This window comes from Arachis hypogaea, chromosome 20, assembly GCF_003086295.3.
Source record: "Arachis hypogaea cultivar Tifrunner chromosome 20, arahy.Tifrunner.gnm2.J5K5, whole genome shotgun sequence".
NCBI classification, from domain to species: domain Eukaryota; kingdom Viridiplantae; phylum Streptophyta; class Magnoliopsida; order Fabales; family Fabaceae; genus Arachis; species Arachis hypogaea.
This window is the reverse complement of record NC_092055.1, coordinates 56,616,564-56,632,339: the sequence shown is the minus strand read 5'-3', so window position 1 is coordinate 56,632,339 and position 15,776 is coordinate 56,616,564. Positions and strand designations below refer to the sequence as shown.

Sequence of the window (15,776 nt, the reverse complement as noted above, 5' to 3'; positions counted from 1 at the left end):
TGTTTCATAGATTTTCATTTTTCGCATATTCTTTAGTATAAATCATGAGGAGGGTTCAAATGAGCAAGTCACATAGTAAAATAATATATATTAGCCAAATACAAAACTAAAAGCTGCATAAAAAAGTTATATGAAGATGAAATCTGTATTATTACCAAGACTTGCGTGTTCTTCCTCCCATTCTTCGCTCTAACAGCGATACAGATTCAAAGTGAGTGAGACTTCCGTACTCACATTGTCCATTAGATTTCAGAAGGTTGACCCCATATACTCATCCAAAGGTGAGAATAAAATAATTTATGGGGGAAGAAAAGCCTTTCTTCCTGAAGTATAGAAGAAATTTTTTGCCTCACTCTTTTGGTTTAGATCAAAGCTGTGTTACTTTCGCCATCGTTTCTTTGACTACTTGCTTTTTTTTTTTTTTTTTTTTTTCATTGACCTTAATATTAAACTTCCCATTTACCTGTTGGGTTGGGCTCTCCTTTGTGCGAAGTAAAAATCCAATTATTTGTATCAAGCTTATGACTGAGAGTGGAGTCAAGGTTAAAAAATAAAGACAAAAAAATGGTTAAAAAATAAAAGAGAAAATAATAAATCGATCTCTGACTTTTTGGTCCGCAGATATTTAAGTTCTTGATAATTTAAAAATATATTTAAGTTTCTGACCTCTTCAAAATCTGGACATATCGATCCCTCAGTTTAATTTGTTCAATTTTAAAAACTTTCTCACGTGTGCATCCGTATCAACCAGGTCAGTACAACGGGAGTCATGTTTGATTTTTCCGTTGAATCTGACAGATCCAAGTGAACATGAGGGATCAATATGTCTAGGTTTTGAAAAGTCCAGAAACTTAAATATATTTTTAAATTCTCGAAAACTTAAATGGCTACAAATTAAAAGATCAAACACCTATGTATCTTTTTTTAAAAAATAAAATTGAGTGTGGAGTTGTTTGAAGTTAGAGATGTAATTCACATCTCTATTACTTTGTAATTTAGAGGGGTTATTGAATGTAATCAGCAACCACCGTAAGAAAAGAGAAAGTAAAAATTACACTGGCAAAAATACAAATGGTCTCAAAAAAAATTGGTTACTTTATATTTATTAACGGCTGAAATAAGATTAAATTTGGACAGTATGCAAAATATCTAATAAAATAATATTATATAACTAACAAAATTTATTATTAGTTGTATTTACTCAACATTTTAAACTAAAAAAATTAAATTTTAAATTTTAAAAATTAAATTTTAATAGTATTAAAATAAAATATTAACTAAATATTGACTAATATTAAGAAAAATATTAATTTTTAAATATTTTTCTATTTAATCTAAGAGGATTTTCAACTTAAAATTTTGATGTGTTTTTAGCTCTATTTTTGTATTTTATTTTATCTTTAAATGAAAATTGTATATTCTGTTTTGAAAAGATTTAAAAAGCATATTAAAAGGCACATAGTTGTTAATTTGCTAGCAATAATACTAACGATAATTCAGGATTCAACTCATCTCCATTTTTCTCAAGTTATGGGGAAATAAACTATGGTCATACATACGGTTACAGGTTACTTGATTGCTTTGTTTTTTGTTACTTAAAATATTGTGATTAATTTTAACACTTCTATCGTGATAAATGAATTTTATACTAAGGATAGACATTCTACTTCCCTGAACCAAAAAAAGATAAAAAAAGATACTCACATTTAAAGGTTATAATTAGTAGATGAATAATTTAAAAGAAGTATTGAATTATAGAATGATAAAATAATTATAATATTGAGTAAGACTAAAACAGTTGAGTAATGAATATGAAGATATTTTTTTTATTGATTCTTTTATTTGTTAAATATACAAAAAAATTTTTTTGTCACATGTACATAAAATATTTATCATGATGTATAAAATTATTAGAATAGTTGAGTAATGAACATGAACATATTTATTAATTGATTCTTCGAAAATTGTCACTAAGATTTAATTTAATTTTAAAATTGTTCTTCGAACCAAAATACCCCTTCTCTTTCTTCTCCAAAATCAAGCAGAAGCAGACACTACAAGAAAACACGTCTATTGCCACGCTTTTAAAGCGTGGCGAAAAGCTGAAAAAAACGTGGCGATAGCTTTTCGCCACGCTTTTTGAGCTACCGCCACGCTTTTGAAAGGGTGACCTATGAAAGGGTGGCGGTTGCTCTATCGCCACGCTTTTTTCAACCTATCGCCACGCTTTTTTTTTGCCACGTTTTTTTACAAATTGCCACTTTTAAAAGAGTGGCTGTATGTGGGAGATATGGCCACGCTTTTAAAGCGTGACGATAGAGAGAGATACGGCCACGCTTTTAAAAGCGTGGCGATAGGGAGAGATACAGCCACGCTTTAAAAGCGTAACCATAGGGAGAGATACAGCCACGCTTTAAAAGCGTGGCGAAAGTCTTCTCAAATTAAAAAAAAATTTCTTTTCCTTGATCTACATCACTGCACAATATAAATTTTCAGTCTTTTTTTATTACCAAACCTATAAATATAATATACAATTTTTATTACAAGACAAATTAAACAGTTATTAGTGACGACTTTTGCTATAATTGTTTTATACATTAGAAAACTAATACTCAAATACAAAATAAATCTCGAGTTCAAATTTCAAAACTAAAAGCTAAAGAAAAATACAGGAACAATACAACTTAAACCCTTGCTGTTCCTCCTTCCTTTAGCCCTCAAACTTCCTTCCTCACCTCAGCAACACCATTTCTCTCTTCTGTACACTTTTTCGGTTTATCTTGGATGTCCTGCAATCAAGAAGTTACAGCTTTCTCAACTACTTCAGAGACAGAATTGTCCACTTTACTTTTTGCCTCTGCCAGCAAAGATTCATAATACTACAACAACAACGGCACAAAGAGAATCCGAGTTCAGTCACACATCATCAGCAATATTATTGCATCAAAAAATCATCACATGGAGGGAATCATTATTTAGCTTTAGCTATAATTCTAAAGCATTTATCATAAACCAAAAGAAGTAAATTAGTTTGTTTTAAAAGAGGACTCCAGCCCTCCATAAAATAAATTAAAATACACTACCTCCTAAAACAGGCAAAAGAAGTATGCTGCAACCAGGACTAGAAAAAAGTCTTCCCCGTCGGAGTCTATTTTTTAAAAAAGTCTAAAAAAAATACACTACCATTATTTTTAAAAATTTGCAAAATTTACTTATACACATATTTTTTTCTAAAATTATTGTATCCCATACCCATATTCTTCGTACCGCGTATAGATACCGTACCTATATTCGTACATACAACTTCAGCTTCAATTCATCCATGTTAGTAATAGTGTGGTTGTCCCTGGCTGCATTTATCGATATTCACAGTTTAGAATCACATAATTTGCTTGCATATAGTTACATCAAAACTGTAATGAGTCGCATAAAACTGCAACAATATAAATTTTAAGTTGTAAATTAAACAAAAAGTTCACAATGAAATTACTATAATGCCTAGCAAAAGCAGCTTAGTAACGAGTGATGATTTAGGTTTGTCCTAAATGATTAGCAAAATAGAAAGGTAATCTGATGCTTATAATCTGATGGTGATATATATATACTTCACATAATTGCTTAAATGATGCTTAAATGATTTAGGTTTGTCTTATTTATGCTTATAATCTGATGGTGATATATATATACTTCACATAATTGCTATGGTTTTGAAATGAGATGAAAAGGTAATCCAAATAGAAAGCACACATATTTATTCTTATAATTGACACATAATTCAATGATAATGTAGATAAATTTCAAACTGATAATATATTTGAAATTCGTCTTTTTTTAATTCAAATAAAAAATAAATTCAAAGTCTATATTGGAAGTCAAACATTTGTATGTATATATATCTGTAGCTATAATATATATTGCTCTTTGCTCATGACCACTCATTGTCAATGATTTATCAAATGAAATTAACTCAGAAGCATACAAAAATGGTTACCTAAGAAGTGGTTTCAGTGCTTGGAGTTCTTTACAGATCAGTTCAGTGGCAAAACCGACTAGCTTTGTGAATCTGTGATAAAAATTGACAAATTCTCACTTAGACAACCCTCCAATGGACATGAATAATGAAACCCAAACAGTTAATTAAAAATAGCAAGAGAGTAGAATGTCCTTAAATGGCCTAATGCATTTGTTCTTTCTACTACTACTAAAATCCACTCATCATGCTGTGCCATTTATACTTCTATACTCCTAAGTCCTAACCCATAATTTTGTTTTCAATTTTCTTAAACTTTAATACAATTTAAATAACTGTGGTAACACCAATTGAAAAACATGAATAAACTTATATTTCTTTTATACAAAAAGTGGTTACTAGTTAATGCAAAGTATAAAGTGGGTTGATGTGAATGTGAAGGAATAAAAAAGGGAAAATGGAAGCAAGTGTCGGGAGCTGCTGATTGCTGATGGGGAAATGCATTAGGACCCCCTTCCCTTCAATTTTAATTAATGCCTACAAGCTACAAAGCCACTACAATTTACAAGCAATAAATACACTAACTACACTAAATTGTTCAAAAACACAAACTACACTAACTCTATACAATCATTTGACTTGAATGGCAATAGAAGTAGATCAAATAAGGCTTATTTTGAATAAGTAAAAAGCATTAATTTATTTGAAAGCATAGGGTATTCCTTTCAATTATTTCCAAATAAAGCCTCTACTTTAAGCATGTCATTGCAAAATACCAAAATGGAACCTTTTCTTTTCAAGTCCTTCAAATCCGTAACTCTTTTCTCTCTTCCTACTTGACGTTTTCTTAATCTAACGATTCCATATATCTTTGCAATAGAATCTCTTGTATTAATCATTAATCCTAAGCAATACAAACAAAATTACAACAAATACATCCCCACAAAAGATTTAAACAGATCATCTTAATAATTAATTTCAGATAGAAGCAAAAAAATCTTTTACTCACATCACACACACCCCTCAGCAGGGGCTTTTCTCCCTTCTTAAACTTCTGTTGTCACACCTTTTTTACTTGTTCTTTGTTTAGCAACTACCTGACAACTATCCTCCCTCTTCACGTGACTGGCTTTCCCTGCAGTCTTTGTATCAAACTGTTTCCATGTTTTTATGAAAATAAAGTGTAAAATTATCCTCTCTAATGTGTCATCATATAATATCAATGATTTGCACATTTTTAATACAGAAAATAATTATACATTTAATAATCCAATACATAATAAAATTTGGATAAAAATAAACTTTTAGAACACGCATTAAACATACTAAACAAGTATTTCTAAGTTTTATAATTCTATGAGAATAAGAATGATACAACAAATTAATTATCTAGAGTTTAATTCAAACATGATACTCTATATTCAAATAAGATTTGTGAGAAAATTTACTAAAATGTAAAATGTAAATATTCAATTCTCTCTAGCTTCTTCACAATCATCACTTCCAACATACTAAATGATATCGACATCAGCAGGCTTAGCTTATTCAACCTTTTTAATTAATAATATTATTACAGAAAAATACTAAGAGCACCATAATTTAGCTGATATTATTATCTTATCAACTAGTTTTTCCTCCCTCTACATGTGCCGGGAAATGAATTTCAGTTAGTTATATATCTTTCATACTTTTTATAAGGAAGAGCAGAGCGAAACATTTTATTTTACGAGTGTGAAAACCCCTAGAAAGCTCAAATGTTTTCTATGCGAATTCACCAAATGAGAAACAGATTTTTAACCCAGCGAAAGCTAAAACGAAATCAAAGGCGCAAAACTAACAAGAGCAATACACGCGTGCCTAGGGTTCATTTCGATGTATTTGAAACACATGATTCTGTAGGAAGCAGAAAGTAAATAAGCTAATAAAGAAAAGTGAATTCAGGAGAGTAATTAGATGAGTGGGGGAGTACGAAGTGGTAAAAAACGATGGAAGAGCTTACATTGAAGGGGCTGGGATCTTGTGGAGCTATTCCAAGAGAGAGAGAGAGAGAGATTGAAAGGGGATGCCCAGCAGAGACGAATGCACCAGCAGGGAAAATCAAGGCAAACACGAACGAGGGATGTAGCAAAGGCGCGGCGGAGGCGCGGTGGAGGCGCGGTGGAGGGGATGTAGCAGCGCGATGACAAGGAAGGCAATGGTGAGGGTTAGGGCATGGTGGCAGGAAGATGCAGAGGAGATCGGCGCTAGTGACGACGCTAGTGACGAGGCTAATGGCACAGCGGGGATCTGCCCTCTTCCAAGGTTGCCATGGAGATGAGAGTTGAGAGTTGAGAGTTGAGAGTTGAGAGTGACGAGGGTTTGTTTGTTCAATAAAGAGCGAGGAGGAGATCCGGATCGAAGCTTTGTATGGGTCATAAGGGTTTTATTGTTCAATAACCTTTTGGCCACGCTTCATAACCGCAACCATAGTGAAGATCTGTTGCCACGCTTATAAAACGATCCTGTTTCACTCTATAGCCACGTTTTTGAAGCGTGAAAAAAAAAACGTGGCTATATCTCTAATCAATTGCCACCCTTCCAAAAGCGTGGCCATTGACCCTTTTCGCCACGTTTTTAAAGCGTGGCAAGAAAAAACGTGGCCGAATCTCTATTCAATCGCCACCCTCACAAAAGCGTGGCCATTGATCATTTTTGGCCACGCTTTTAAAGCGTGGCAAAAAAAAAGCGTGGCCATAAGCCTTTTTTCTTGTAGTGAGAACTAGAACCAGAACCAGAAGTAGAAGCAGAACCAGAAGCAACAACGATGAAATAATGTAATAAATATTAAAAAAATGGATAATGGATCAACAAATCTGTATAATGAAACAATGAAACAATATAATCAACCAGAAGCAGAAGCAGAAGCAAAATAACAACAACAATAAAACAGTGTAATCAACCAGAAGCAACAATATAAAAGAATCATAATCAGAAATCAACAACATAATAGAAGCAGAAGCATAAGTAGAATGGAATTGGAATCAACAACATAATAGAAGCAGAAGCAGAAGCAGAAGAACAACAACAGTGCGCGAGTGACTGGCGAGGAGGACGAGGAGCAGCGGCAACCGGCGAGGAGCAGCGACAACCGGCGATCGAGCAAGGAGGAGAAGCAGAAATGGCGAGCGGCGCGCGACGTCCGACCTCGCGGATCTGCTGGCGTCGACGTCGAGGAGCAGCGGCGAGGACCGAACGATGAGGAGCAACAGCGAGATCCAACGACTGAACGACGACGAGCAGTGGTGGCAACGAGGAGTAGCGGCAGCGGATTCCCTTTTCCTTCCCTTTCCCACCTTCCCTTCCCCCTCTTCTTCCCTGAAAATCCCCCAACGTAATTCGCTTCCCTTATTTCCCAGCTCTTTAACCCATTTTTTTATATTTTTTAAATTAGGGATAATTTGGTAATAAAAATTAAAATTTTGGTAAAAAGGACGATTTTAAAACTAAGTTAAACCTTAGGGACGATTTTGTAAGTAAAAAAAGGTTGGAGACGAAAACAATTTTCAGCCCCTACGTTAGGGACCAAAATCGTACTTAACCCTAATTTTAACTTTAGGGGGAAGTATATTAAATTTGTTTGTTGTGTAGTATCTGAAGTTTTAAAATTTTTTAACGCATTCCTTTTGTATTCTCCATTCATCCAAACAATTTAATAGAAAACATATGTCTCTTTTTTATTTAATGTAATTTTATGCAATCCTAATAAAGTAATAATTATAATATTCTTTTCTTTTATTATGTGATCTTATCTAGAAGCATCGGTAAAGAAACGCGTATGAGGCATTAAATAAGAGCTAATAGGACCAAACAAAAGGAGTTGTGGTCGTCTGTTGATGTTCTCCAATAACTCAACTTTCTTGCAAATGGATGGAATATCCAAGAATAGCAGAAAGATAAGGAGCGAAGCTGCTGAGTATAAATATCCACTTAGTCTTTTTTCTTATGACAAATGGATCAAGATTGCCACGAAGGTAGCATCCAACTTAATTCAGGAACTGTTCCAAATGAAGGCGACTTGCAAGGTATTTTTGGATGCAGCGAAGTCCGACGTTGTCTTCAAGCATTCGACGATGTGGTATTTACTGCAGGGAGTTTCATATTTCCTTGACCGGTATGCAACTAGGTTCGTTGAGCGTTGCTTGAAAACTGGAAATCCGAAAGACTTATTCCAGGATGAGTTGATGCAATATTTCTAGTTTGGCCACCCTGATCTTAGAATGGAGCGCTGACTAGGGCTACAATGGATGACCACATTGAAGCTAGTTACATTTGTGCCATGCTGCTACTATGTGCTAACAAAGACGAAGAGCATAGAAGAAGGGGAGTTGAATTTTTTAAAATTGTACTTGTTTTTGGGGCAGTCAAAAGGTGCAAAGTGATCTTCAGGGATATGTTCCAACTGGAGTGTTGGGTGGAGGAGAGACCTTTAGATCCTGGACAACCCATAACTTGTCAATCCACCAGGTACTCTATCAACGGTGTTATGAGTGTTGTTGAAGATGTTTATAGTGTCTCCTACTTGCATTGCCTTGCTGATTACGAGGTGATGGTCTTCTTAAAAATGTTAATTTAAAAGCTTTTTTCAATTAGACGATGAATTAATTAACAATTTGGTACATTATTATTTTGCAATTTCTTTTGATTAAATGTGTTGTTCTTTCTACTTTTCTTCTTTGACAGTACATTATTCATTAGTTATTATGAATTAGTTCGTTTACTATTAATTTTAATAGCGTATATTTTCTTATGAATGATTATCGTTCATTAACATTTGGATTATATGTTTACTATGTATTTATTTTTGTGTTCAGATAAATTTAACTTTGATTTAATATAGTAGATCTGTTCTATATTGATTAACTTTTGAAATCCATAAAATATGCTTGTATCTTTTAAATTTACTAAAAAAGCAGCGAATTAAATGAAGATATTCTATGATGATATTTTTTTATTAAGTCATTTCTATTTTTTTTGTCTAATAGAAAGTACATGAATGATATTTTCAGAAATTAATTTATTTATGGAAGTTAAAAACGTAATGTGCAGCAATATTGCATCATGATGAGTAATCCACAAATGTGGAACTGGTGAATTCAGTAACCTGCAAAATGCAGCTTGTGTTTAGCATAGGAGGAGAACCCAGCTTCGAAATGTGTCTCTGTGCCTCCTGCATGCCAACACCTCGAACCTCCAAAACGTAAGATGCGTTTGGCAGGTGCACAGCAAAACGCAACCTGCGTTTGGCAGTCTTCCCACCTGCATGTGTGACACGTGTAAAGGAGAGTGGTGGAGCCTACCTATAAAACCAAAATGCATGCCACGAGAATTTTAGTTTTCCTTTCATATTACATGCTGTGAGTGAGTTTTGAGAGTGAAAGGGTTGGGATTAAGGTTGAAAGGGAGTAAGTTTGTGAGGAGGAAAAATTAGTGAATGTTTGGGGCTTTATATAGTGAAGAAGAAAAAATGGTTCGTAATTTTACTTTACCTGAGAAACACATTATTGAATATTTGAATCATCCTCAATTAGTGAGTAATTTTTTTAAGTTTACGATAAATAAATATATTTATTTTTTCTTTATTATTATTATTATTATTATTATTATTATTATTATTATTATTATTATGCCCATGATATGAATAATAGTTGTGTTTTATCATACCGGTATTATTATTATTATCATGTCTATGATATGAATAATAATTGTGTTTTATCATATCGGTAGTCATGAAATAGTTATTATTATTATTATTATTATTATTATTATTATTATTATTATTCAATATTGTTACTGTTATTATAATAATTATTTCTTAAGATAATAATAGTAACAATACTGTTTAGTTACCATATTATTATTATTATTATTATTATTATTATTATTATTATTATTATTATTATTAATAATGTTAGTCATAATAGAATACGGTATAATAATTATTATTATTTTCTAATAGTAAATAAATATTTATTATTTTTTAATAATTTATTATCATTTTACTTATTGCAGGCTATCAGAAATTTGTTGTCCAAAAAATTCGATCCGTCAGATACCTTTAACGAGGTAGCGGCAGAGACACTAGCATTGACTAGGTTTTAACATGTTTCGCTAGTAGGCGAAATGAAAGGTCATGCTGCACTACTGAGTGCCTTGGTGAAATGCTGGAGGCCGGAGACTCACACATTTCATCTTTCGGTCGGTGAAGTGACAGTGATGTTGGAAGATGTGAGCTATATTCTTGGTCTCCCGATTAATGGGGAGGCTGTTACCAGTAGATCAGACAGCAGTCACCAATTTTTGGTGGAGAACTGCATTGCCTGTTTTGGTCGGGAGCCCGGTTCATAAGATCACGTGTTGGAGAAGATTAATCTCGCATGGGTCCGGAGGTGCAGAGACACTGAGTCTTGTGACACTCAGGAGTCTGTTGAGTAGTACGTCCGGGCACACATTTTCTGCATGCTCGGATGGGTCCAGGACCACAATATTTCCTGCACGTCGGAAGCTTTCTTCAACTCTCTTCGTTGCAAATTCTGAATATGTGAATCTGTTGCGGAGACGCTCATGAGCCTCAGTACTCTTCTGAGTGAACAACTCATTCAGCCGGTAGAAAGCTGGACAAGGGCAGTCACAGGAAGGTTGCGTGCACCCTTTAGGACAGAATTTATGCACTCTACCAAGTTTGTCGTCATATGTCCCCAACGATGACCACCATCGAATGCCAACACCCATCTCTCAACACTGATCTCATTGCACCATTGAGTATATGCCTCACCCCGCTCTTTAAGCCTTTGGTAGTTTTGTTGTACTCCTGCTCCGTCCTAGAATAGCCTGTTGAACAAACCATTTAATCATAAGCAGATGCCACAAATTTACTATGAATAGAACCATAACAGCGAGTTGAAATACCTGTGTTCACCACGAGTTTATGCAAATATGGAGTGTTGAACCTCCTTAAGAAGTTGGACCCGATGTGCCTGATGCAGTACATGTGCCACGCCCTTGGTGGTGACCATGCACCGCTACTGCGAGCTATTGCAGCGTCGATGGAGGTATGGCGGTCAGAAATAATACCAACACCATCAATGGTAACCACATATCTCCGCAAATTGGTTAGAAAAAACTCCCATGCGTCTACTGTCTTGCCCTCGACAATCGCAAATGCAATAGGAACAATGTTTTGATTCCCATCTTGTGCAACCGCTACCAGAAGTGCACCTTTATATTTTCCGTACAGGTGCGTGCCATCAACCTGCACCAGTGGCTTGCAGTGTCTAAATGCTACAATACATGGATAGAAGCTCCAAAAAATGCGGTGCAGAACTCTTACACCTTGAACCTCCTCACTCTCACGGTAAACGGAGAGCGTTTTAATTTGAACACGAGACCTTGGCATCTTCAATGTCATTGCTTTCAACCATACTGGCAAAGTCTGGTAAGAAACTTTCCAATCACCGAAAACTTTTGCGACAGCTTTCTGCTTTGCCAACCAAGCCTTGCGGTAACTCACAATGTAGTTGAACCTGCCTTGAACTTCTGCAATAACAGACTTCACCTTTATCGAGGGATCTGCTTAGACCAACGGCCTAATGGCATCTGCATTTGTGTCTGAGTCCAACTTGGCATGATCTTGTAAAATCATGCCCATGGTGCACGTGTGCTTGCCATTGTATCTCCTGATCTCCCAACAAGCTTTTTTTTCGAATCAAGCTAGCTTGGATAAGCCAGTCGCACCCTGCACTATACCCCTTGCATTTCGCATAGAATGTCTGCGGCTCAGACTCATACACAGTGTAATCAACTCCTCTAGAGATGGTGTAGCTTTTGATTGCAGATATCACCGACTCTCTCAAACCAAATTCTATTTCGACACTAAATTCGCCATCTTCTGCTGCAACGTTGCCTTCACCTACGACATGCACACCATCATCAGTCAGACAAGGCAAATAAATTAAGCACTATAGGAAGCTTGAGTTAATAATCATAACATACCCGTATTCGCATACTCAGGAAATTCCGGGGCATGCATGGCTTCGAGATTTAGAGTCCGCATAAAAGACGGAACATCAAACGGGTGTTGGCTTACAATTGCATTCGCTTCATTTTGCACCACCGGATTGCCTGCCAAGTCTCCGTCATCGTTTTCGTCATCGACTTCATAGTTAGCTTCGAATTCCTCTTCGCTGTCATTATTATCTTTTTCCCAATCTATATCCCCGAGCTCATCAACATTGACCTCGTCGCCGACCGTACCCATCCCCGACTGCTGTTCAAACTCAACGTATAGCTCTATCATCGGCACATGAGATCAGGTTTGTTGATAAATATACAACACCTATTGCATACTGGCATCGTCAGTGATGGGCATTATTTGAAACTGTATTAGCCCACCATATACTTGCACAGGTCTTCTGTATAAAAGATTGCTCACCCTTTTCAAAATGTGGCTTTGAATGTTATTACAAAGACCATTTTGCAACTCGACAAAACTCATGGTACATGGAATAGAAAATGACAACGGACATTCACAAACAAAAGTCACTCCTTCATATGTGTTTGTTATAACCTCACCGTTATAATATACTTGCAAATTTGCAATACCTTCCATAACTTCAGCCTCAACTAACTCTGTTTTTTTGACACAGTTATCTGCCAAAAAAGCACCCCACTAAGGACTTTATGCAAGAAAGAGTAAGAGAAGAAGTGAAGATGAAGATGAATGAAACTAGACTTCGTATTTATAGGCAAAGATGTGGATTTAAATATTATTTTGTGTACAAAACGTAACCTGCATTTTGGGACTTCCAAGAAAAAGTTCCTGACACTAAGGTAGCGTATGTTTTCGGGGGCAGGACACGGAGATATGGACAACACTTGTTTAAAAAGCGTTTGGAAGCAGAGACATGGACACTTGTTTAAAAAGTTCCTGACACTAAGGTAGCATATGTATTCCTATATATTAATAATAAATTTTAAAATAAAATAATTATATTTATAAATTTTATTTTAATATAAATACTAATATATTTTTTTATTAAAATTTTTTGCCTCTTCAAATATTTTTTTCAAGTTCCGTCTGTACTCCTACGTACTCTCATTTTTTATTAAATTAATTTGTATTGATGTAGAAAATTTGGAATCACAAGGCTATTTTAGTCATTTCATATAATATTTTAGTCTTGTCCATGTATATCCAAACATAATACTAGACATTACATTAGTATCTTGTCCATCGTATCCAAACACAATACACAAAAGATAATTTTTAGTGTCTTCGTCCTATTGTCTCCGTTTCAGTGTCATGTTCTGTCCTGTCTCTAAAAACAAACGCAGCCTAATAAAACACAACTTGCGTTTTGTGGGTGATGCATTCGCATATTTGTTATATTAGCTAGTCAGTTTAGTTAGTTTTAGCTTAATTTCATTCATCATCTTTGAAATAAACAAGAACTTTTACGAGTTTTACTACCATGCATTAAAACACCAAGAACTAGGTAAATGTTGGCCAAATTCATGCAAATATTCAAGGAGTTTATAAACAAGTTGATGTGAATGAGTCCCTTGAAATTATTGCATAGGATGGCAAGACTTTGAGGAAGTTTCTTTGGTTTATGATAGGTGAAGCAGAGAGCCCTGGAGCAAGAAGGCAATGGAGCAAGAAGCCTTGAGAATACATCAAGCTTGGCAAGGAGGCAGAGGACTTGCACGTTGTCAACTTGGGTTGCTACTAGCGTGTTTTGTAATAACGCCAGCAGCCCTGGAGAGTGATTCTGGGAAGGGTTTGCACGTTGCCAACTTGCACTACTACTTGAGTGCTTGGCAACAACGCCAAGAAGCAAAACTTGGCAATAAGGATGAAGGCTCGAGAACGTTGCCAACTTGGAGAAAGGGTGAGTGTTTGATGGTAACGCAACAAGCAACTCTGGGGAGCAAGTTAGAAGCTCATGCACGTTGCCAACGCCAGAGTCAAGAGGCATGTTCCAAGGCAACGCAGCAAGCCTTGGACCTCCATCCATCGAGCACGTTGCCAACGCCAGCCTCCATTGGCGTGTTTCAAGGCAACGCTGAGCTAGAAGATTTTGTCCAGCCAGGAAAGCTCGAGCACGTTGCCAACGCCAGCCTCCATTGGCGTGTTTCAAGGCAACGCTGAGCTAGAAGATTTTGTCCAGCCAGGGAAGCTCGAGCACGTTGCCAACGCCAGGATACATAGGCGTTTTCATTGGCAACGCACCATACAAGCAAGCTAGGCAACCTTGAGAATGAAGAGCACGTTGCCAACTTGAGGATGCATTGGCGTGTCCAATGATAACGCCAAGCAAGAAAGTTTGCCCAGGGGAAGAAGCATGCACGTTGCCAACGCCAGCTTCTATAGGCGTGTTTGGTGACAACGTAGCAAGCAATCTTGGAAAGCAACCTCTCCCACTCAAGCACGTTGCCAACGTTGGGATGCAGAGGCGTGTTCAATGATAACGCCAAGCAGCAAGCATGGAGCCATGAGGAAGCAACGAGCACGTTGCCAACGCCAAGTTCTAAAGGCGTGTTCCATGGCAATGTGACAAGCAAAGTTGAAGGCTAGAAGGCAGCCCTGGAGGGAAGCAATGAGCACGTTGCCAACGAGCCAACAAGGGGCGTGTTCAGCAACAACGCCAGCCCCATGTATCAGCCCTGGGAGGTGTAGCACGTTGCCAACTTGGAAGAGAGGGGCGTGTTCAGCAACAACTTCAACAAACTTGGCAGCCTGACCTTACCTTCTTTGAGGAAGCATAACTTGAGATAGAAAAATCCAATTGAGATGATTCCAAGTGCATTAGAAAGAAGACATTTTGAGCTTTCCAATGATATATGATAGTCTATATTGAAGCAGAGGATTGACACTCAAATTCTGGGCAACATTAAGCATGAAAGTAGAGTCAAGAAGAAGAAAACCAAGTTGTTAGCAACAACTTGGGCTAACAACGCCCAGCACCAAACCACCAGCCCAGGACAATCACAAGCACGTTGCCAACGTGCTACAACACTGGCGTGTTTGCCAAGTAACGCCCCCCATTGGGCCAGGAGCATTATGAATGAGCTCCTCCTTCCCTGTTTAAGCAACACTTCTTCCATTGAGCCAGGAATTCAACAAAGAGAAAGCCCACATTGCTAGCCCAAATTAAAGATCTCTGAAGGAGTTTTAGGAGTAGTATAAATAGAGAAGAGTTTGATACTTTGAAGGACTTTTGGCTTTTGAACTTGTTTTTAGACTTTTTGACACTTAGACATTTTTTATTACACTAGCAATTTCTATTCTTTACTTTTTCTCACCGGTCTTCTATTTTGTTTTTCTTGCCATTTTGAATTTCAGTTTTAAGAACTTCTTCTTCTTCTTCTTCTTCATTCTTATCTACACTTAGTTTAATTTTTATCTATTGCAATTGTTATTGAAATTGGAGCTATGATTCACTAAACCCCACTCTCATTAGGGGGAAGAGCTCTGCTTGTTTGAATGAATTGATAACTCTTCTCCTCCTTCTTAATTCAAGTGGTTAATCCAAGAGGAAACTCTTGTTCTTCAAAGATTCAATCACCATCGAGAGAGGGATTAATCTATATGAATTATGTGATGAATTTGAGAAAGGAGTCACATAATTCAGTTTAGAGTTCATCCTTTCATGATTTCCTTAATCAATACACTTTGGTTGGTATGTGAGATGTAACCTCCCTTAGTTGAGATTCTGGAAGTTGTGTGGCTTGGATTAGGAATTGAACTTCATCTCTTCTCATGAACAAT

At 36.2% G+C, this 15,776-nt stretch overlaps 2 long non-coding RNA genes across 3 annotated transcripts; one reads left to right on the top strand and one right to left on the bottom strand.

The window, feature by feature from the left end:
* Window positions 1-2,476: 2,476 nt before the first annotated feature.
* On the bottom strand, window positions 2,477-6,435 carry LOC112785134 (uncharacterized). Of its 2 annotated transcripts, none has more exons than XR_003194164.3 (5): window positions 5,970-6,435; window positions 4,980-5,105; window positions 3,992-4,063; window positions 3,286-3,350; window positions 2,477-2,879 (listed from the first exon to the last, which is right to left on the bottom strand). It is a non-coding gene; the product is annotated as an uncharacterized lncRNA (long non-coding RNA). The 2 variants fall into 2 exon arrangements; XR_003194163.3 differs by having other exon boundaries at window positions 4,980-5,124; window positions 5,970-6,366.
* A 1,387-nt stretch (window positions 6,436-7,822) lies between these two features.
* LOC112782230 (uncharacterized) lies at window positions 7,823-9,588 on the top strand. The gene is made up of 2 exons (XR_011878468.1): window positions 7,823-8,552; window positions 9,056-9,588. It is a non-coding gene; the product is annotated as an uncharacterized lncRNA (long non-coding RNA).
* The last annotated feature ends 6,188 nt before the right edge of the window (window positions 9,589-15,776 follow it).